A 22,914-nucleotide genomic window follows, 5' to 3' on the forward strand; every position below is an offset into this window, starting at 1 on the left:
TATTGTGTCTACTTCCCTTTTTAGGTCTAGTATGGTTTTGTTCATTTCCATCATCTGTTTGGATGTGTTTTCCTGTTTTTCTGTAAGGACTTCTACCTAAAACAAGCTATTTTTTAAGACCAATGAGATAATAGTTTTATTCATTCTGAGGCAAAACATAACAGTACATGAAATACAATCACATATATACACAAACCTATAATTAAGTATATTTACAAATATTCACACACAGGCACACACACACACACACTGGGAGAGAGGCCTTTGGATAACAGAGAAAACAGTCTTGTAAAGTTATTTCCTGAATTATATAATAATTGAAGCAAATTGGCCTCATTTTTATGTGAATACCTTAACTAATTTTTTTAAACACATCATCCCAAAATAATTCAAGTTCACTCTTGCTAAGTAAGTGAAGAAAGTTTTTGTTTAGCTTCTGAACATCCAAATGAAATGTTACCTCAAAACCAGTGTCTCATTTGATTTTTTTTTTTTTACTGCAACATTGGTTTTATTTTCTGGAAAAGAACACATAATCTAGCATGTATCCTTCCAAGTGTTATTTGAGATATTCCTCTGATTTGACTCTTCCCTCCCAGAAGAAGATGGAGTTCATTAAAATTCTATAGGTAAGCAAAATATCAGATGCATGGAAAAGTGGAAAACTGTAATATTCCTCTTTTAATTTATTTTTTACACTTCATATTTTACTCCCCCCTTCCACCCTCCAACTGTTCCACATCCCATACCTCCTCCCCACCCTGTGTCTCCACGTGGATGCCACTACCCCCCACCCCACCTGACCTCTAAACACCCTGGGGCCTCCAGTCTCTTGAGAGTTAAATGCATCATCTCTGAATGAACATAGGCACTGCAGTCTTCTACTGTATGTGTGTTGGGGGCCTCATATCAGCTGGCCTATGCAGCTTGTTTGGTGATCCAGTGTTTGAGAGATCTCAAAGGTCCATATTAATTGAGACTGCTGGTCCTCCTACAGGATTGTCCTCTTCCTCAGCTTCTCTCAGCCTTCCCTAATTCAACAACAGGGGTCAGTCGCTTCTGTCCATTGGTTGGGTGCAACTGTCTCTGACTCTCTCAGCTGCTTGTTAGGTCTTCCAGAGTGTGATCATGCTAGGTCCCTTTTTGTGAGCTCTCCATATCCTCAGTAGTAGTATCAGGCCTTGGGACCTCCCCTTGAGTGGGATTCCACTTTGGGTCTGTTGCTGGTCCTTCTTTTCCTCAGGCTCCTCTCCGTTTCCATCTCTGTGATTCTTTCAGACAGGAACAATTATGGGTCAGAGTTGTGGTAACCCCATCCCTCACTTGATGTCCTGTCTTCCTGCTAGAATAGATCTACCTGAAGACCTAGCTATACCATTCTTGGGAATATACCCAAAAGATGCCCCACCATGCCACAGGGACACGTGTTCCACTATGTTCATAGTGGCCTTATAGATAGCCATAAGCTGAAAACACCTAGATATCCCATGACTGAAGAATGGATATAGAAAATGTGGTTCATTTACACAATGGAATACTACTTAGCTATTAAAAATGAGGATATGCTGTGTTTTGCAGGCAAATGGATGGAACTAGAAAATATCATCCTGAGTGAGGTAACTCAGACCCAAAAGGACATTCATTATATATACTCACTAGTCAGTGGATGTTAGCCCCCCCCCAAAAAAAAATACAGTCCACACAACTAAAAAAGGTCAACAAGCTGAAGTGCCCAAGTGAGGACACTGCAGTCCTACTTGGGAGGGAGAAGAAGAAAGCAATCACAAATTGGAAGTGTGGGAGGAAGGGACCTGGAAGGGAGGGATCTGGGAGGGAAAGTAGGTGGGAGCTGGTGAGAGGAGAGGGGAATTTGATCTGGTATTGGGTGAGGGAAAAGGACTGAAGCCCTGAGGGCCAGCAGAAAGAATGGTAACAGGAAACCTTGAACTATAGAAGGTTTGGGGGACCCACTAGAATGCACTAGAGACCTGGGAGGTGAGAGATTCTCAGGACTCAAAGGGAAGGACCTTAGATAAAGCAAGATATTAACAGCTTATCTGATTGGTTGGCCAAAGGATGGTCAAAAGACAGCCTGCTGTGAATGAGCTGAAGATGTCTGCTATCCCTTGGTTTAGTGTTGGTGGGAGGATTTGGAGGCTCAGGGAAACTGGAATGCTGGATGGGATTTGCTATGTAAAACCTACTCCTCCAAAATGGGAAGATCACTAAGACATACCCTTCACTATTACTGTAAGAAACAAATATGTGAGAGGAGCACCAGAATCTGACCCAAGCACTCAATTTAAATGAATATATTTGGATCCCAGGGTGGAAAGGGCCAAATGCCAGCACTCAGTCACTGAAGACATAGTGAGCATACTTAATACAATGGATAGCAGAGGCACAACAATGGTCTGACTTATGACCTATGGAATTAACTAACTGTGTTGTTTCCAGAAGTGATAGGCAGCCTACTAAACTCTTGCTCAGGCTTTGGAATCAGAAACTTCTAGAACAAATTAACAAAATATTCTCTTGAATCATAGCAACAGAGACCAGTAGCTCTGCAACCTATTCCGGGTCATAAACTGGTTTAGGGAATAAGAATCCTTGAGTGAAGGGCAGGCCAGATCCCCTGGAGTGGGAAACTACTAAACTACTAAAACATTTTATTGTCAGTCTTGCTCCAGTGCTTTGCCAAAGAGACCTTGGCCTATTACCAAGGTAACTGTTCGTCCAAGTGAAGGAAATAATCAAACCTTCAGGGCCCACTAAATGCTGGACTGGAATTGATATTGATTCCTAGAAATCTTTGTCAGCATGTGGCTCTTTAGTTAAAGTAGAAGCTTATGTAGGTCAAGTGATCAATGGTTCTTTCGTCAAAGAATGACTCCCAGCTGGTCCACTGAGCTCCTGAAGTCCTCCTGTTGTTATTTTTCCAGTTCCAGAATCTAGATGTAAAATAGGTATACTTAGAAGTTGGCAGTAAGCCCACACTGGTTTCCTAACTGTGAAATGAGGGAAGTTGTGGTTGGAAAGCCTAAATGGAAGCCATTAGAGCTGCCACTGCCAAAGAGAATAGGGAATCAGAAACAATATCACATCCCTGGAGGGGTTTCAGAGATTGAAAGATGCAGAGGTAAAGGAGTCCTGCTACATCCCAGTTTAGTTCTCCTATTTGTCCTGTGCAGAAGATGATTACATTGTGGAGAGTAACAAATGATTATCATAACCTAATCAAATGGTGATATCAGTTGGAGTTGCTATACCGGTTATGGTTTTCCTGCTTGAGCAGATTAATGTATCTCCTGGTACCTAGTATGTAGCTACTTACTACATATCTTGTAAATGTTTGTTCCCCATATATATACCCACAGGACAACTAGAAGCAATTTGCTTTCAACCATCAAGGCCAGTAGCATACCTTTACCTAAAGAGTATATTAACTCTTCAGCCCCATGTCATAACTTAGTTCACAGGGATCTTGATTGACTGTCTCTTCCACAGAATACGACATTGATCTATTGTGTTATATTGAGTAAGTGGGAGGTAGCAGACAATATGGAGCTTTTGGTAAAGTGTTTATGTCCCAGAATATGAAAAATAAATCCAAGCAAATTTAATGGTCTTCTACTTTAGTAAAATTTCTACTGGGGTGGAGCATGCTGAGAATCTCCTGTTGAGGTAAAGGTTAAGTTATTGCACTCAGGGCTTCCTACCACAAAGAAAGAGACTCAGAGCTTAGTGGGCATTTTAACATTCTGGACGTAGCACATTTCTCACTTGAGTGTGTTAGTTTGGTCCATATATCATGTGACTTTAAAGGATGCTAGTTTTGAAGGAGGTTCAGGGCAATAGAAGACTCATCATCAGGTCCAGACTTCTGGGCAAAGTGCTCTGCCACTTGAACCTGATGATAGAGCAGACCTGATGATCCTTGAGGTGTGTTTCAATGGCAAATAGGGATGGTCCCTAGAGTGTTGGGATACTCTGAAAAGTGAGTCACAGCCCTTAGGATATTGGAGCATAGACATTTACCCACCTACAGACAACTACTCTCCCTTTGAGAGATACTCTTGGCTTGCTACTGGGTCATAATGGAAGTTCAAACATGGATGGGTAATGGGTTACCAAGTTAGCATGTAACTTGAGACACCCCTCGTGAGCTGGATTTCATGTGATCCATCAAGCCATAGAGTTGGGCATGCACCATAGCAATCCATTATCAAACCAAAGTGGTATGAATGTGATTGAGTCCAACCAGAACTTGAAGGTATGAGTATTTACACAAAATAGCCCAAATACCTCTGGTTCCTACTACTGATCATGTTTTCTAGGTATCAGTTTGCCCTTCTAGCACATGATGCTCCTTTTAAAATTACCATCTATAGCCTTACAGAATACCCATCATCATGGTACTATAAACAACATTGCTCCTGACCAAGGAACTCATGTCACAAACAAAGAAGTATGGCATGAAGCTGATGTCAGGGAACTCACTAGTTTTAGAATGCTTCCCACTATTGTGAAACAGACAGATTGATAGAACAGTGGAATGGACTTTTAAAGATGCCATTACACTGTCAATTATATTGCAATAGCAAGAAAGGCTAGGGCAGAGTTCGCCAGAAGGTTGTACATGCTATGAATCAGCATCCAAAATAGGTGTTGTTTCTCTCATAACCAGGATTCATGAATCTAGGTATCAAGGCATAGAAATGGAAATGTTATTACTCACCATCACTCCCAGTGACCACGGCCATTTTTTGTTGTTCTAATTCATGTGACCTAATACTGTCTTAGAAGTCTTGGTTCCAGATGGGAAAGTGCTTTGACCAAGACACTACACAACCATTTCACTAAATTAGAAGATAAGACTTTCTCCTGACTACTTAGGATACACAGAGTCAACAGGTTAAAGCAGAGTTACAATGTTAAAAGGAGCAAATGATCTATAGTACCAAGGAGAAATTGCACCAGATGTCCTCAATGGAGGTAAGAAAGAATGTCTGGAGTGTGAGGGACTTTAGAGCTGCAGTTACCGTGTCCTGTGATTATCATCAATGGGAAACTCCAGCAACACAACCTAGGTGGGGTGGTGTGGCTCACCTCTGGTAAAGAACAAAGATTTGCTAAGGTGCTTGCTGAGTGTTGATAATATAGGAACTTATATATCGAAAATTGATCATAGAGGAAAGTATTTAAAAATATTAGCTACAGCCACATAACAAGCTATAGAAACAAAGGTTGTAGTTAGTATGGGTACTTCTGTCCCATTTTGCAAAGGATATATTTGTGCATATCTGTGATATGCTGATATCAATATTTTATTTCTACTATTCATTTACTATGTACTATTGATTAATATCAGTACTTATGTGTTGTTAAATCCCTATTACCATGTTTAAATTATGAAAGATAAGGATTTTTCAAGGAACTCAGCTATTGACTATGAGAGAAATAGTGTTTGATTGGTTGTGTATTGCTCATCTATATCACATTTGGTAGGATTATGAACTTATTATTACCTTAATTTGAAAAGAAATAATGGAATAAAGAGACGTGGTTGGGTTTCAAGCTGTCAAGAGGTAGTCTGTGTTAATTGGCCTATCAATTTGAAGGGATTTAAAATCACTTAGGAGACATCTTTAGGACTGACTGATGACATTTCCAGAAAGGGTTAACTGAGAGGGGAAAATGAACCTGGCAGCAACTCCCAGATATGAAGAGGACAGAGGTAAAAACAGAACTGCCTGCCTGCGGCTCCTGATTCTTCCTGGGTTTTCATTGCTAGCATTGTCCATCCCTGATGTCAGACTCTTGCTTCTTTGACCTTCCAGTGATGACTGAATACCAGTTCCTCTCAAGAGAGCATCTGGGTCTTTGGTGTTTGATAGGGACTTCTGGGGCATCTCCTCTGGTCCCACATGAATCAGCATCCCCTTGATACAAGGATAAAATCATTGACAGGCCTGAGTCTAAGAGAGAGCTCCTCATTTCCAACTGTCAGCTGTAACTTCCTGAGCTTTGCTCCTCCCATAGCCGTTTTCTGAAGATCTAAAGGGACCAGGGATAGGAGTTACTTGAATGAAAAATAAACTGTTTCCACATTATCTTTACTGGGAAAATGCTTTGTAAGGAGATGTAAAAGCCAACTGATATACGTGATCAAAAAGCAAGCAACAAACAACATAGAATATCTGAAAGATTCTATCTTTGAGCTTTCTTGTGCTAAGTAGTGTTACATTAAGTGAAAAAGCAGTTCCAAAGAGGCACCTTGGACCTAATTCATGTCAGGGTTATCTTAGCTCCAAAGATTAGTTAAAAAACCATTGCCTTGAAAGAGAAATTGCTAAAGGGATTCTCAATTCTAATTCAATTCTTCTCAATTTTCTCTTCTCAGCACCTTCATTTGTGAGTCTACCTTGCAGGAGAGCTGGCCTTCAGCTTCTCTGGAGACATATACTCAAAGTCCTTGGGAAGAGCAGGAAGACATTAGATGACATGACCATTCCTGCTGCACCACTATGGCCAGGTCTATGGGGCATAGATGATTGTTCAACCAGTGGGTAGGAAGCACAGAGGAGAGAACAGTTTTCCAAAGGAGAAGGAACACACCATTGTTGGAAGGTGGCCATGGGCCTAGACAGGCATCTGATGGTCATGAAAGGATCTTAGTTGGCTTAATATGGATGCTGCTGCAGTAACATAGAGGACTTCACAACTTACACTTTTACCTACCTGATATATGTTCTTTCTCCCAGTTTCCCATGGCCCTCAAATGACTCTCATGGCACTGATGGAGAAATGAGTGCAGAGTCCTTAGGTGATCTTGTCTTCTTGTGCTAATTAAGCACTCAAGCTTGAAGGTAACTTAAAAGTAGCCTCTCACCTTAAGGAGATCCTTCCCCCATTCTCATTCTGTAAACAATGTGTTTAAACTAACTTTTAATATTTTTCTCAGAAATGGTTTTATAAGAACTGGTACTGGGTGGTGGTGGCACACGCCTTTAATCCCAGCACTTGGTAGGCAGAGGCGCGAGTTCAAGGCTAGCCTGGTCTACAAAGTGAGTTCCAGGACAACCAGGGCTATACAGAGAAACTCTGCTCGAAAAACAAACAAACAAACAACAACAACAACAACAACAAAACAACAACAACAACAAAAACTGGTGCCACTTCTTAAACATGTTTCTAATCAGGTACAAATGACCTGAAAGATCTGCTCATAAACTACGTTTCATTTCATTTGCCAAAATTTGTTATTCATCTTGGATCGCCTTTATTGCTCACAGACAAAAATAAATGATGAGGAACACACAGAAACCTGCCCATTGTTTTCATCTCTTTCATTCAGAACCTCTAACCTCAGGTGTGCAGTGTGACAGGCCCTGTTGTATACTTACTCCATCTTCAAGGCATCACTGATAGTATCTGTGAGCACTGTCATTTTGATTCTATAGTATTTCATTAAATATATGAGTTACTGTCAGGCATAAGATGTATCTTGGAGCAGTAGAAATGAGATGTATTCAGCAAAAGTATGGCTCTAATATGACTTTATCTACCTTTTGATTTATAATCCAAGAGTGTGAAGGAAGAAGACTCATTTTAGTTGACATGGACAATGATTTACCCTAAGTCTAGGAACCTTCTGCTTCTGTATATGATGCTGATCTGATTTGCTACAGGTCCACTGAGAAGACAGGTGGGAAGAATTTGATGTTGATGGCAGGTGTATAGTCAGGGCTCTCAATGGAAACAGAGCTTATAGAATGAATGTGTGTATGTGTGTGATGTGTATGTGTGTGTGTGTGTGTGTGTATGTGTATGTGTGTGATGGCAGTTTATTAGGATGACTTACACGCTGAAGTCCAGCTAATCCAACAATGACTGGCTATGAATAGAAAGTCTAAGAATCCAGAAGTTGCTCATTCCATGAAACTGGATGTCTGAAGCTGGTCTTGAGTAGACACTAGAATCCCAAAGACATAGGCCTCAATGCCAGTGAGAAAAATAGACTTGGTGTCAAGGCAAGAGCAAGCAGGCAAAGAATAAAATTTTCTTTCCTCCATGTCTTTAGGGCCTCCAGAAGAAGGTGTGGTTTATATTAAATGTCTTTATGTCTCAAGGTCTAGATTAAAGACATATATCTTATTACTTCAAATTAAGCAAAATCCCTCACAAATATGATCTCCATTTTTAGATTTTAGTTAATTTTATATGTAGTCAAGTTGACAACCAAGATTAACCATCTCAGTAGAGTTGGGCAAGAGAAACAAGGAAGTTTTATTCCTTTTTTTTCAAGACAGGGTTTCTCTGTATAGCCATTGCTGTCATGGAACTCTGTAGACCAGGCTGGCCTTGAACTCAGAAATCCGCCTGCCTCTGCCTCTGCCTCCCAAGTGGTGGGACTAAAGACATGCACCACCACTGCCAGGCACAAGGAAGTTTTGAATACATAAGAAAAATCCATCATCCACAAACCCAAGTTAAGATCTGTTCTGTTTCTTGTCACATCCAACCCTCCAGGGTTCCACCAGAGAACCTGATGACCTGACAGAACTGCACACACACCACCTTCAGGAGCTGAAGAAGTTGAAAGAGTAGATCTGATGACCTGGACCATGAAGATGAGTCAAGAAGCAATAGCTTGTGCCCCTGTATCAGTCCTCACAGTACACTGATGCCAGCTTCACTTCTGCCATTCACATTCAGCACTGATGCCTACCTAGAATACCCTCAATGAATGGGAATTCAGACTGATGAGAGAACTCTGGGAAAAACCCTCTACCCTGGGGTGTCATTAATCTGTCTGGGCTACAGTTTATAGTCTGTATTGCAGGGTTATGTCAGGGAAGAAATCTTTGTTGCACAGTCTGGAGATACAGATCAGTGGTAAAGTGCTTGCCTTACTTGTACACATGATTTCAGGCTTGACACCCAGTACCTACAGAAAATGAAAACAAAGCAACGAAGTCTTAGCATTTGGTTGATGGTTTGTAAGTGATGATGAGGATGATGATGAGGATGAGGATGATGATATAGAAGCAGCATTTGAGGACTAACTTACTTCAGCCATTAGCCATTACTCGAAGAGAAAGGTAACTCCTGTCCTCAGTAGTTTGAAAACCATATATCGACCTCCATTCATTATTATCAATCACCAATTTGCTACTGACATCTAACGTGCATTTAGTGGCACTGGCATCTATTTTACTATTAAGTTTTCATATAGATGAGTGTCACACCTCCACAAGGAGCTTGTTTCATGCCATTGATATCTTCCTATGTGCCTTCCTTCTCTTCGTCTCTATTTACTTCTAGGGTTGCACATTAGTCCTTACATTCACCAAGGCTGGGTTAAAGTATTGTTCTCCCCCCAACTCTTTTATTTCTTAGGTATCCTTCCATTCCACTGAGTCCCTCCCACTGTGTTTCTAAATCCCTGACCAACTGCTTTCCCTTCTCCCACGCACTTCCTATCATCACTCTCTTTCTTTCTTAACCAGGTTAGAGCTTATGCTCTGTCAATACTGTCTTTAGTCATACATTTATTTCTTACTCTATCACAATTGCCCAGGATGCAGTGGCAACACAGCTTTATAAAATTTACATTTTCATTTGTGTGTGTGCACACAGTGCATTATGTTTGTATGCTTATGCCATGGCACATGTGTAGAGGTCAGAGAAAAACTTGCAGGAGTTGATTCTTTCCTCCCATCACATGGGTCCAAGGGATTGAATTCAAATATTCAGGCTTGGTAGCAAGCATCCTTACCCAGTGAGCAATCTCATCACCACCACCACCCCAGGCACAGTTGTCTTACTACCTGTTTACACTATGACAAAATCCATGCCAAATAATATTGGAGAGTGTCACCAAGGAGTCAGTCCTTTCTGAACGAGTCTCAGAGATTACATTGCACAATGACCACTATGTTCTATTGCAAGCAGGTGTCTAGATCCAGCTCATAGTTAAGATAAATAGGCTGTACAAAGGCATGAATAAGGAGGAGCAACAGTGGTTGGAGTGTATCTCTGAAGCCTACAATACACAAGTTGCCGCTGACCTATATCTCACCTACGCTAATGGGTGATTTTCTGCCCCTCTGTTGCTTGGCGTCCCATTGGCATTTGGTCTAATTAGGCATTTTCTATTCAAATTAGTGTGCCACTAGGTTTCTGAGTCAGCGTGTTGGTCTGTCTTTTTTCACAAGAACTCATTTTCTAGTGACCTCTAAATGCTGGAACTCTTCAAGCCTCTGACCTTGTTCCTTTCCGTATCCACCGTGGCAGGTCATTTCACTCTATCCCACGGCTTTTAATAGCATCCTCATGCTGACAAGTCTCAGCTCTGTGGCTCCTTCGGTACATTGCTTATTAGTTACAGAGTCAGTATTCCACAGCCAGCTGCTTGCTTAGCATTTACTTGTGCTGGACTATCTGATAAACATCTCAAACTTAGCATATGTGAGAGAAGAACTATTGATTTCTCCCCACTCAACTCTCGTCTTTCTTCACGTCCTACCCCAACATCATCCCCCACTGCTTAGGAACTACGTTTAACCTCTTTCCTTCACTCAGGAGATCATTTGTCTCTGTCAAAACCATATTCTGAGCCTCTCTTGGCTGGCTCCTTCCCACTACTGCAACTGGCATGGAAGCCACTGTTAACTCTTACCTGGTCCACGGCAACAGTGTCTTATCTTTATGTCACCCTGTCTTGTCCTCTTGAGAATAGCTTCCCTAGGAGGCAGAAAGATAAAGCATTTTAAAGGGGAGATTAGATCATATCTGTGTCCTAGTTAAAAACTTCCAAAAGCTTCCCCTTGTGAAAAAGAATGAAATCCAGGCTCTCCCTCTGTTGAGCAGATGATACACAATCTGTCTCCCATCAAACTCAAATCCTGCCTTGTTCCTTTAGTTTGTTCTCTGGCTTGACACAGACAGAACTTCTTTTGTCCCTCACACATGCCTACCTCAGTCTACACCAGGGGTTACCTATCTGTTGCCCTGCCTCGAGAGCCCTTCCTCTGTAGCCTGGCCATAATGCTTAAGTCAGGTTTTAACTAAGCAGTCTGCTTCCATAGCTACCATGTCTAAACTAATGCCCCTCCTTCCCTCATCACCAGGCAGCCTGACTTGCATTTTCTTATTTTCTCAGACGTTTATTAACATAAAAACTTAGTTTGTTCCACTGATTTTCTGTTATTTTCCCCTTCTTCTTACAGCAAGATTTTTTTCAATAGAAAACACACACACACACACACACACACACACAAAACCTCTTATTAATCACAGCTCCTTGGTGCCCAGAGCAGTGCTTCATACACAGCAAATAACCTGTGTTTGATGATTGACTGATTCAGCCAACAGATGCTGAGCTTCTGCTATCTATATTTTCCAAACCAGATCCTTAACCTTCATTGTTACGAGTGACTAAGAACTGAGGTAAATCTAGCTATGTGATTATCAAAAGATCAACATTCATTTATAAGCCTTATTTCATCCCACAAACACTAACTAGATGCATTGTTTATTTTCATGGCCAGAGAAATTCCTAGTTTAATTTTGCACTTGCAGGTGCATGCACACACTGAATTCTGGAGAACATAAACAACTTGTGGTCCAATGACACACAGCTGCTAAGTGACAAACCAGAGACTGGATCCTGTCTGGTTAATATTGTTTCCTCCCAAGAGCATCCTCAAAAGCTGCCATTTGGCCATACTGAGCCCAAAGTCAGTCTAAGTCTCCTTAGGTCATGGAAGCAAGCAGCTCCCATGATCAAGGGGAGGAATGAGAGAGAAAGAAAAATATTGGCCAACTTCCCTCTGATTTCTCCAAACACACCCTGCTGAAGAGAGATTCTCTCTCTAATTATCATGCCTCCTCTCATCTCAGCTAGCTCTAGGAGAATGTTCCCACGAATGGTAATGTATGATCATGAACCTACTTTTCATATATACATTTGACTGACAAGCAGAGACGCAAATGGGCTAGGAATGCTGGCCTAGGGCGAGACAATTAGAGAGAATGGTTTCCTATCTCATTAGCTTTCTGCTCAGCCATGTCATTTGAGCTGGCCATGCTTTCTAGCAAGAAGTCTCTTTGTTTGCTATCAGTCCATGTATTTCTCTCTAGGCTGCACCATCTGGGAGAAGGACCTTTTCCAAACTGGAAGCAAGTAGTCTCTGTGAAGTCTGGGCCCTAGAGCACCACATACTCCAGTGGGTGCTCTTTCACTAGTAGATCACAACTCCATGGATGGATCAGCAGTCAGGGAGCTGGATAACTGATCTTATTAAAATGCTGGGGAATAGAGACACTAGGTAGGGAGAGACCATTATTATAAAAGTAACAGTGTACATAGTAACCCTGTTGCATACTTGACATTGTTCAAGGTGAATTAAATTTAATTTATTTTCTTAATTCGGACTTGTAACATAGATGCAAGTAGATATTGGGTTTGGGGTGGTTTTTTTTTTCATTTTTATAGGCTTAAGATTAGGCTCAATGTAGTAGGTAGGAACCTAAGCATTATTAAACAAAATACAATTGAATTTTCATGGCTTTAGACTGTGGATTACATTGTCTTGTCTTCCTACACATAAAGCTTCCATCTGGTGAGCCAACAAAGCTCCTGAAGCACCAGTTCCCGTTGTCAACCACCTGCCCTGAGAAACCAAAGCATCAAGAGAAAGCAACCGAAAGTCTACTTCTCTTACAGACAGGTCTTGGACGTTACACAGATGCCATTTCTACTTGCAATCAATGACCAAAACTTAATCTCAAGCTATGCTTAGATGAAGAGAAGACTTGGAAATGATCTATCTTGGGTGTTTGTTTACCCAGGTACATCCATACTTACATCATTGTAGGACAGGTAGATATTGAAAGGACCTTGTTTTTTAGCAGGATGCCATAGTGAGGATGAGAGCCCAAGGTTGTGTGTATTCAGAGACTAGATCTTTTCTGCTATCCCACACTGCATCCTGAGCCCATAGACAGCTGAGGGGAGGAAGTAGTTGTGCCATGTACCCTATGGTAGCCTCTGTTCCTCTCTGAAACTTAGCCCTGTAAATAAATGCTGCAGGCTGGGTCTGAATGATTTCCTCACATTTTTTCTCTCTCTCATTGTATAGTCTTCTCATGCATGTTAATTTTTAAGATTCAAATACAGGCTAATTGGTAATATTTGTTGCATGGATAACTGATTAGTAAACTACTGTTTTATTTTACACATTCAGCAAATACTGTGTAGGTATTCAGCAAATACATACTTACTGCATAGACAGGCAGATGGATAATTGGAGAGCCAATGGCTTTCCTGAGGTGGCCAGTTTTTTCTCACTCGGGTAAGTATGGCCTACATTCTTGGCTCATTGCTTTCCCCTCAGAGGTAGGAGAGGAAAAGGTGTGAAGAGGGTAGTAAGAAGAGAAAACAGAGAATGACGCACACTTATTATTCAAATAGCATTTTCATCTTGATCCTGTTTTACCTCTAGTGTTGCTATCAAAACCGTGCAGGTTGTTTGTTTGTTTGTTCTTTGTTTTGCTGTTGGTGGTGGTAGTAGTGGTTTTTTTCCCCCAGATGGACCTCCTAGAAAATGTCCCCAATGTGCTACCTTGCAGACTCAAGCTCAAAGTAATTTTTACAGGACTTAGAAATATTTCCAGAGACAGCAGCTGGTTTTATTAAGTCGAAGTTTATATGCTTTCTCTTGTGTTCTGTGTTCCTATCTGAAAATCTATATCCCAATGCCCTAAAGTTTGAAATAGAAGTTGAAAAAAAAATCCCTTGCAAGGTAGTTATAAGGTAGTATTCCGGTTAAATCATAGTTGTTTCGCCTCCATGAGAATGAATGTCATAATATTCCTCACGCAAAACCCCAGCCAGAGCCACTGGCACAGTTTGAATAAAAACATTCAGCACTAAATGACTTCATCAGCTTCAATCCCTGTGCTCAGCAATTCAGAGGAAATCAGCAGCTTAACCAAGGTTTTTTTTTTTTCTTTTGCTGAGCAATTGGGGGCCAAAAATAAAACAATATTACATCAAACTGCAGACAAACAGAAATCTGAATACATTTCCTATCTTCCTGGGGCCCTTCTGTACCTAATGAGCTCAGCAGAGCCCAAAAGACAGCAAGATGTTTCTCACCATTAAACTGAAGAATTATCTAATAAATCCTGATGGCATAGCCAGTTCTCTGGGTGAAACTGGGAGTGGGGGAAGGTTAGAAGGATGTGAGTATTGTCTTGTGGATGGAAAGGGCATGTGGCACATTCCACTGACCTTCTTGAATACAGAAAGTTTAATTATCTCTACTAACCAACATGAAGGTTCCTATGAGTGTGTATGGGGGGGGAGGGTATCTGTTGCAAATGCACTATAAATATAATGCGCATGACTCTGACATTCTTTTTTCAAAATTTGTGTCTATATGCATTTACACCATGTATCGTTCGTTTAGGCAGGCACATTGCATTAGTCTTTCTAATCAGTTTGAAAGGGGAATATTTGCTAGACAACTCTAATGTGCAGTGCATGACTTTGTATTAGGTTTCTTAAGATACTGCGTTCTGTTAAAGAGGAAACACTTTCTGAAGGAGTATAAGTCATTGTCATCTTCAGCATAGATACAATTACTGATTACTACATTTTCTGTTATCCTCATAGCAACCCTTAGAGGAAAATACGACTGATATCATCATCATGAAATAAATGACTGGTGTGGAGGATTGGAGGGAGACAGTACTTTGGACTCTGACCATAAAGGTACTAAACTGTAGAGCCAGGGTTTGAACCCATGTCACAGACATCATCGGAGCCTAAATGCTTCTTTAGTCTTTTCCTTTTAAAACTAACTGCCATTTTGAGATATTTAGCACCTATATGCCTCAATTTCTTAAACTGTAGAATGGGAAAACAATATCATACCATTGTGAATGTGAATATTAAATTACAGGCTGGGGCATAAAATATTCAGTGACAAACTTTTTTTGTATATTGCCCCGTTAAGATGCTTAACTCGAGGCGTGGGAAGAATTGAAACACCACTCATTTTTCTTAGTGAGTAGAAATGATACCAAGTGAAACTCACGGTGGATTAGAAAAGTTCACAACAAGCTTCCTTCAGAGTAATAGATGAGGATACCGATATCCCGAGAGCAGAGGCATCTTAGGTTACCCTGGGCAAACGACTGAGAGGAAATGCTTTCAAAGCCGTTCAAAGCTGTCGATCTCTGTCCTGGTTTGAGCATAGTGGATTCTTAACCCCCTCTTCTGCTTTTTATTTTTTTGTACCTATAAAGGTAAAAGTTAAAATTTTATCCTCTGATATTTAAAACTTCAAAGCCTACAAAATGTATAATGGGTTGGTTAATTTATTTGTCAACTTGACACAAGCTAGAGTCATGTAGGAAGAGGGAGCTTCATGTGAGAAAATACCTCTGTCAGATTTACCTGTAGGCAAGTCTGTAGGGCGTTTCCTTATTAATACTGATTTGGGAGAGCCAAGCCCACTGTGCCCCACTGTGTAGGGGGCCAGCTGAGGAGTGAACAGAGGATCAAGCCAGTAAGAGGTGTCCTCCACAGCTTCTGCTCTAGCTACTGCCTGGAGGTCCATGCCCTGCTGGGGTTCCTGTCTTAATTTCATTCAGGGGTGGACTATGACAAGGACATGTAGCCAGGTAACTAAACCCTTTTCTATCCAAGTTGCTTTTGGTTACAGTGTTTTGGTTTTTTTGTTTTTTGTTTTTTTTTTTTTTTTTTTTTTTTTTTTTTTTTTTTTTTTTTTTTTTGCTTTTTGCTTCAATTGAAAGAAAACTAGGACACTTTTGATGCACAGTTCATGGCTTTGAATTTCCAATTTTAAAAGATGCACAATGCATATACAATGAATTTATAAGTATACACTTTAATAAATTTAATAGAAAATTTGAAGGAGCAAACCCAGAGCTATCACTATCTTATTTAAATATTATTTAAAACAACTTTAAAGAAAAGATAGATGATCTGGACAAGGTCAGGATCAAGTAATTAAAATTTTTTAAATTCTCTCTCTCTCTCTCCCTCTCCCTCTCCCTCTCCCTCTCTCTCTCTCTCTCTCTCTCTCTCTCTCTCTCTCGTGTGTGTGTGTGTGTGTGTGTGTGTGTGTGTGTGTGTGTATGTGTTTAGTGTCATAATTTCCTCCTAGACTGAAAGAGTTCATCTTGCATGGAAGCTCCTTAAACCAGAAGGTAAAAAATTCAAAACACTTTCAGGAAGTTCCTGAAACTGAGCAGATCCACTAGACTCCTTCCTCCCAAGAGTAAACAATTAGGACTGTTCATAAGACCCAAACTGAAAAGAAGACTCTCAGATCAGACCAGCTGCCTAGGAGAATCAGAAACCAGTCAGGCTCCCTAGAAGATGTTTAGACTAACTGTTTGACTCCAATCTGTTGAGCTACCTGCAGGCTATTCCTTTCAGTAACTCCAATAAAATTCACTGGATCACCAGATTGGACTTTAGTGCTTGGGTCAGTCATGCATTACCTATCTGGGGTGAATAGATGTGTGTGTTGTGTCTCTCCAGGAAAAGTTCTGCTATACAATAGTGCTTGTATGTGTGCATGTTTGAGTGTGTGTATGCACACATGAGCATGACTGTATTGGTGTCCATGTCAGTGTTTGTGTACATGTCTTAGTCCATGTTTTATTATTGTGAAAGAAAGCATTGAATTGGGAGCTTGCTTACTGTTTCAGAGGCTTTGTCCATTATCGTCATTGTATGAACATGGTGGCATGCAGGCAGGTTCTGGACCAGTAGCTGGGAGCTTACACATTGTTCATGAGTTGGAAACAGACAACAGAGAGATGGATGATATATCTCCTCCAATAAGGCCATCTAGACCTCCTAATCCTTCTGAAACAGTATCACCAAATAGGAATCAAACGTTCAAACATATGAGCCTAAGGGGGGGGGGCTGTTCTCATTTAAACTGTTAAGAACAAGCAAAAGAAAATCTAAGTACTACTATTTCATTTTCAGACTCCACTTAGTCACAGGGAAAAACTTAATTCAAGGTTCAGGCTCTAGGGGAGCTGGGGACTTCCCTAGAGCTGAAGAGCTTCTGTTGTAAGGAAACAGTTGTCTGAGTCCAGACATCTCAAGGACAACTTCTCCCTCTTGCTGGCAAGGTCAAACAAGTTCATGTTCCCAGGCCCAAAGACCAAATCCTATCTTGACTGATGGAAACTCCCTTGCTCAACCCCTTATGTGAAAATATGATTGGACAATGCTAAAGGCCACCATGTTCCTCCTTGCTCTATGGTTTTATACTTTAAACATACTCTGCAACATTCCATTAGGGTTGTAGTTCAGCTTCTGAATCTGTCCTCAGCCCTGATTGATTGATCAGTAGTGGCTTGATAACAATACATTTTGCATTGACCTGGTGTTTGAGTGATGCTAGACATGTGTTAGATTTAAGTGGATGCCACAACAATACTACCCCACTCCCCTTCCTTTTGCTGGTTGATTTCCGGGAATGGATTTGGGTGTCAAATCTGCTATTATTAAAACCATGAAGTGGTTGGAGAAGAACACTGTGTTTTATGAATGTTAGTTGCCCATTTGTGAATGGGTGAGCAGAGAGACAAACAACTAATAAGACTTACCTCAAGGGATAAACTGGAAAGGATAGTATGGGACAATTACCTAAAAAACGCAAACCATACTTAGAAGAAGGCTTGAAGGAAAGCAGTTCTGTCCTGCTCCACATTCTTTAGGACATAGTCTGCTGTTAACTGCCACATTCTCTTACTATGACTTTCCTGAAAACTACATCCAAGTGACAATTCTGGGTAAGCTGCACTTCATGGAGGGGAAGAGCTGGAAAAACACCCAAAGCTTATGAAGTACATATCTGCATCGCAAGTTGTCCTTGGTTTGAATACTGACCATGCACAGTGGGACAGTATAGAGCAAAGGTTCAATATGACCCACTGCCGATTCCTAGCATCCTTTCCTCTCTGGCTGTCGAACCTTGTCCTAACTCCCTGAGAGACACTCATTTATTCATTCATTCAGTACCCAGCTGACAAACAGTGACTGATCTCCTGCTGTGATAATGAGACTCTGGGCAAGTGTGACTGACCCAGAGTCATGGTGGCAGACCATTGACTGTGAGTGACTGCAAGTGATGTAGTACTGGGCATATGTACAAAACACAGTGGTACAGAAAGAGAATTTGAGTTTGCTGGGTGGAAGGAAGTCCTCAGGAGGGCTAAAGAGAATAGGAATATTGCACCTGCATTTTAAAGACTGAGAAAGAATTTTCAAGGCAGAGAAAGGGCTTCTCTATGTCAGATTAACCTTGACCTTCTATAAATCAAAGGACCCAGATAATCACTAATCACATGTTTCTAATGGGAAAAGTATTAACAACAAAGAAATTCTTTATCGTCATCATCAACAACAACAATGGAAGTGCCAGGCAGCTGTTAAATTTAGGTTCACAAGGCCAGCCCAGGAAGAATTGAAACTCTCTGTAGTCAGCAGTGAGTTGCATTGAAAGCCTTTGAAAGCCTTCCTACTGTCAGTAGCAGACATCAGTGAACATCATGCTGGAGATCTGGCTCCCAGCTCTGTTTCTGTAGAGTGGGAGGCCAGAATATAATTTGTAACAATTGCTATATCATAGTTCAGTCAGAAAGGTAGGGGTAGGTTTCATACATATATGAAAATGAAAATGAAAGTTTATATGGACATTTCTAAATTTCTTTAATTCTCATTTATCAGATCCGTTGACAAAGAAGCTTAGGGAGCTGTTGTCACGTTAACACATCTTGGAAGACGGACCCTTGGTTGAAGAATTACCTTCATCAAGTTAGCCTATTTGCATGTCTATGAGGACATTTCTTTCATTTCTAATTGATGTAGGAGGACCCAGCTCACTGTGAGTGGAATTGTCCCATAGCAGGTGGACTTTCCCTCAATGATGAATTGTGATCTGGCAGGATAAGCTGAAAGAAACCGTTTCCTCTCCAAGTTACTTTTGGTTATAGTGTTTATCATAGGAACAGAAACCAAACTAGAACAAGAGCAAAGATCTAAATCCTATAGACTGAGGATCTAGAAAAGAAACATTTATTTCTCTCAGTTTTAGAATATGGAAGTATGAAGTCAGGATTTTAGCTCTGGGGACAAGATACGGGGAGAGACAGGAAGGTTGGGAACACACAGGAAAGCACAGAGACCATACCGTCCAGATCCATATATCCATTCTGGTCTCTTTCTCTTTTCTTATAAAGGCCCCAGTCTTATCATGGGTCTGTAGTCTTTATCTCCCAAAGGTTCCACCTCTAAATTCCATTATCATGAGGATTGAAGTTTGGACATATAAATTGGAGGAGGATGACACAGCATTTAGTTGATTAGACATAATTCAGGATAAAACAAAGAAAAAAAAATTAATGTCCATACTTTCTCATTCAGACGAGCTCCTTAAAGAATATAGACAAAGGGGCTGGAGAGAAGGCTCAGTAGTTAAGAGCACTGAATGCTTTTCCAGAGGACCCAGGTTCAGTTCCCAGCACCCACATGGTCTCACAACTACCCGTACCTTCAAGATCTGACACCCTCACCCAGACATACATGTAGGCAAAAAATCAATGCACACAAAATAAAAAATAAACAAACATTTAATAAAAGAATACAGGGTCTGTGACTTCAGCTCATAGCAGCAGAAAAACAAAGCAGGGCTGACTAAAGCATGGAGTGCGAGTCAGGCTGGACGCGCGCAAGTGCTTGTCTGGGAACCAGGAAAGTTTAGAAGTCAGAACACTATTAAAAATACACAGATGGGCCAACTAGAGGGCACAGAGGCAGTATCCTAATTAACAAAAATCAGAAATGAAAAGGAAGACATTACAACAGAAACTGACGAAATCCAAAAAATCATCAGATCCTACTTAAAAAAAAAAAAGCCTATACTCAACAAAACTGGAAAACCTGGATGAAATGGACAATTTTCTAGACAGTTACTAGGTACCAAAGTTAAATCAGGAACAGATAAACCATAAATGGATAAACAGTCCCATAACCCCTAAAGAAATAGAAACTGTCATTAATAGTCTCCCAACCAAAAAAGTCCAAGACCTGATGGGTTTGGTGCAGAATTCTATCAACCCTTCAAAGAAGGCCTAATATCAATACTCTTCAAACTATTCCACAAAATAGAAACAGAAGGTAGTCTACCCAATTCATTCCATGAAGTCAATTACTCTGATACTGAAATCACACAAAGACCCAACAAAGACAGAGACCTTCAGACCAATTTCCTGTATGAATTTCGATGCAAAAGTACTCAATAAAATTCTTGCAAACAGAATCCAAGAATACATTAAAAGGATCATCCATCAGGATCAAGTAGGCTTCATCCCAGGGATGAAGGGATGGTTTAATATATGGAAATCCATCAACATAATCCACTATATAAACAAAATTAAAGAAAAACAACATGATCATCTCATTAGATGCTGAGAAAGCATTTGACAAAATCCAACACCTGTTCATGATAAAAGCCCATACATAAACATAAAGCAATATACAGCAAACCAGTGGCCAATATTAAACTAAATGGAGAGAAACTTGAATCAATCCCACTAAAATCAGGAACAAGGCAAGGCTACCCACTTTCTCCCTATCTATTCAAAATAGTGCTTAAAGTCCTAGCCAGAGCAATTAGAAAACAAAGGGAGATCAAAGGGATACAAATTGGAAAGGAAGAAGTCAAAACAGCACTATTTGCAGATGATATGATAGTATACTTACATGACCCCAAAATTCCACCAGAGAACTCCTAAACCTGAAAAACAACTTCAGTAAAGTGGCTGGATATAAAATTAATTCAAACACATCAGTGGCCTTCCTCTACACAAAAAATAAATAGGCAGAGAAAGAAATTAGGGAAACAACACCCGTCACAATAGCCATAAATAATATAAAATACCTTGGTGTGAATCTAAGCAAGTGAAAGATCTGTATGATAAGAACTTCATGTCTTTGAAGATAGAAATTGAAGAAGATCTCAGAAGATGGAAAGATCTCCCGTGCTTATTGATTGGCAGGATCAATATAGTCAAAATGGCGATCTTGCCAAAAGCTATCTATCTATTCAATGCAGTCCCCATCAAAATTTCAACTCAGTTCTTCATAGATTTAGAAAGAGCAATTTACAAATTCATCTGGAATAACAAAAAATACAGGATAGTGAAAACTATTTTCAACAATAAAAGAACTTCTCGGGGAATCAGTATCCCTGACCTCAACCTGTACTACAGAGCAATTGTGATAAAAATTGGCATAGTGACAGGCAGGTAGATCAATGGAATAGAATTGAAGACCCAGAAATGGACCCACATACCTATGGTCACTTGATCTTTGACAAAGGAGCTAAAACCATCCAGTGGAAAAAAGACAGTATTTTCAACAAATGCTGCTACCACAACTGGTGGTTATCATGTAGAAGAATGCGAATTGATCCATTCTTATCTCCTTGTACAAAGTTCAAGCCTAGGTGGATCAAGGAATTCCACATAAAACCAGAGGCACTGAAACTTATAGAAGAGGAAATGGGGAAGAGCATCAAACATATGGGCACAGGGGAAAAAATTCTGAACAGAATACTAATGGCTTGTGATATAAGATCAAGAGTTGTCAAATGGGACCTCATAAAATTGCAAAGCTTCTGTAAGGCAAAAGACACTGTCAATAAGACAAAAAGGTCACCAAAAGATTGGGAAAGGATTTTTACCAATCCTAAATCAGATAGGGGACGAATATGCAATATTTACAAAGAACTCAAGAAGCTGTACTCCAGAAAATCAAATAACCCCATTTAAAAATGGGGCACAGAGGTAAACAAAGAATCCTCAACTGAGGAATACCAAATGGCTGAGAAGCACCTGAAAAAATGTTCAACATCCTTAGTCATCAGGGAAATGCAAATCAAACAACCCTGAGATTCCACCTCACACCAGTCAGAATGGCTGAGATCAAAGACTCAGGAGACAGCAGATGCTGGCAAGGATGTGGAGAAAGAGGAACACTCCTCCATTGCTGGTGGGATTGCAAGCTGGTACAATCACTCTGGAAATCAGTTTGACGGTTCCTCAGAAAATTGGACATCATACTACCTGAGGACCCAGCAATACCACTCGTGGGCATATACCCAGAAGATGCTCCAACATGTAATAAGGACACATGCTCCACTATGTTCATAGTAGCTTTATTTATACTATTATACTTTCCAGAAATTGGAAAGAACCTACATGTCCCTCAACAGAGGAGTGGATACAGAAAATGTGGTACATTTGTACAATGGAGTACTACTCAGATATTAAAAACTATGAATTTATTAAATTCTTAAGCAAATGATGGATCTGGAGGATTTCATCCTTAGTGGTGTAACACAATCACAAAAGAACACACATGATATGCACTCACTGATAAGTGGATATTAGCTCAGAATCCCAGAAGCTTGGAATAGCCAAGATACAATTCACAAACCACATGAAACTCAAGAAGGAAGACCATAGTGTAGATACTTCTATTCATCTTAGAAAGGGGGAACAAAACACCCATGAATGGAGTTACAGAGACAAAGTGTGGAGTAGAGACTGAAGAAATGACCATCTAAAGACTGACTCACCTGGGGATCCATCTCATTTACAATCACCAAACCTAGAAACTGTTGTGGATGCCAAGAAGTGCTTGCTGACAGGAACCTGATATAGCTCTCTCCTGAGAGGCCCTGCCAGTACCTGAAAAATACAGAAGTGGATGCTCACAACCATCCATTGTACTGAGCAAAAGTCCCCAATGAAGGAGTGAGAGAAAGGACCTAAGAAGCTGAAGGG

This window comes from Mus caroli, chromosome 4, assembly GCF_900094665.2.
Source record: "Mus caroli chromosome 4, CAROLI_EIJ_v1.1, whole genome shotgun sequence".
NCBI classification, from domain to species: Eukaryota; Metazoa; Chordata; class Mammalia; order Rodentia; family Muridae; genus Mus; species Mus caroli.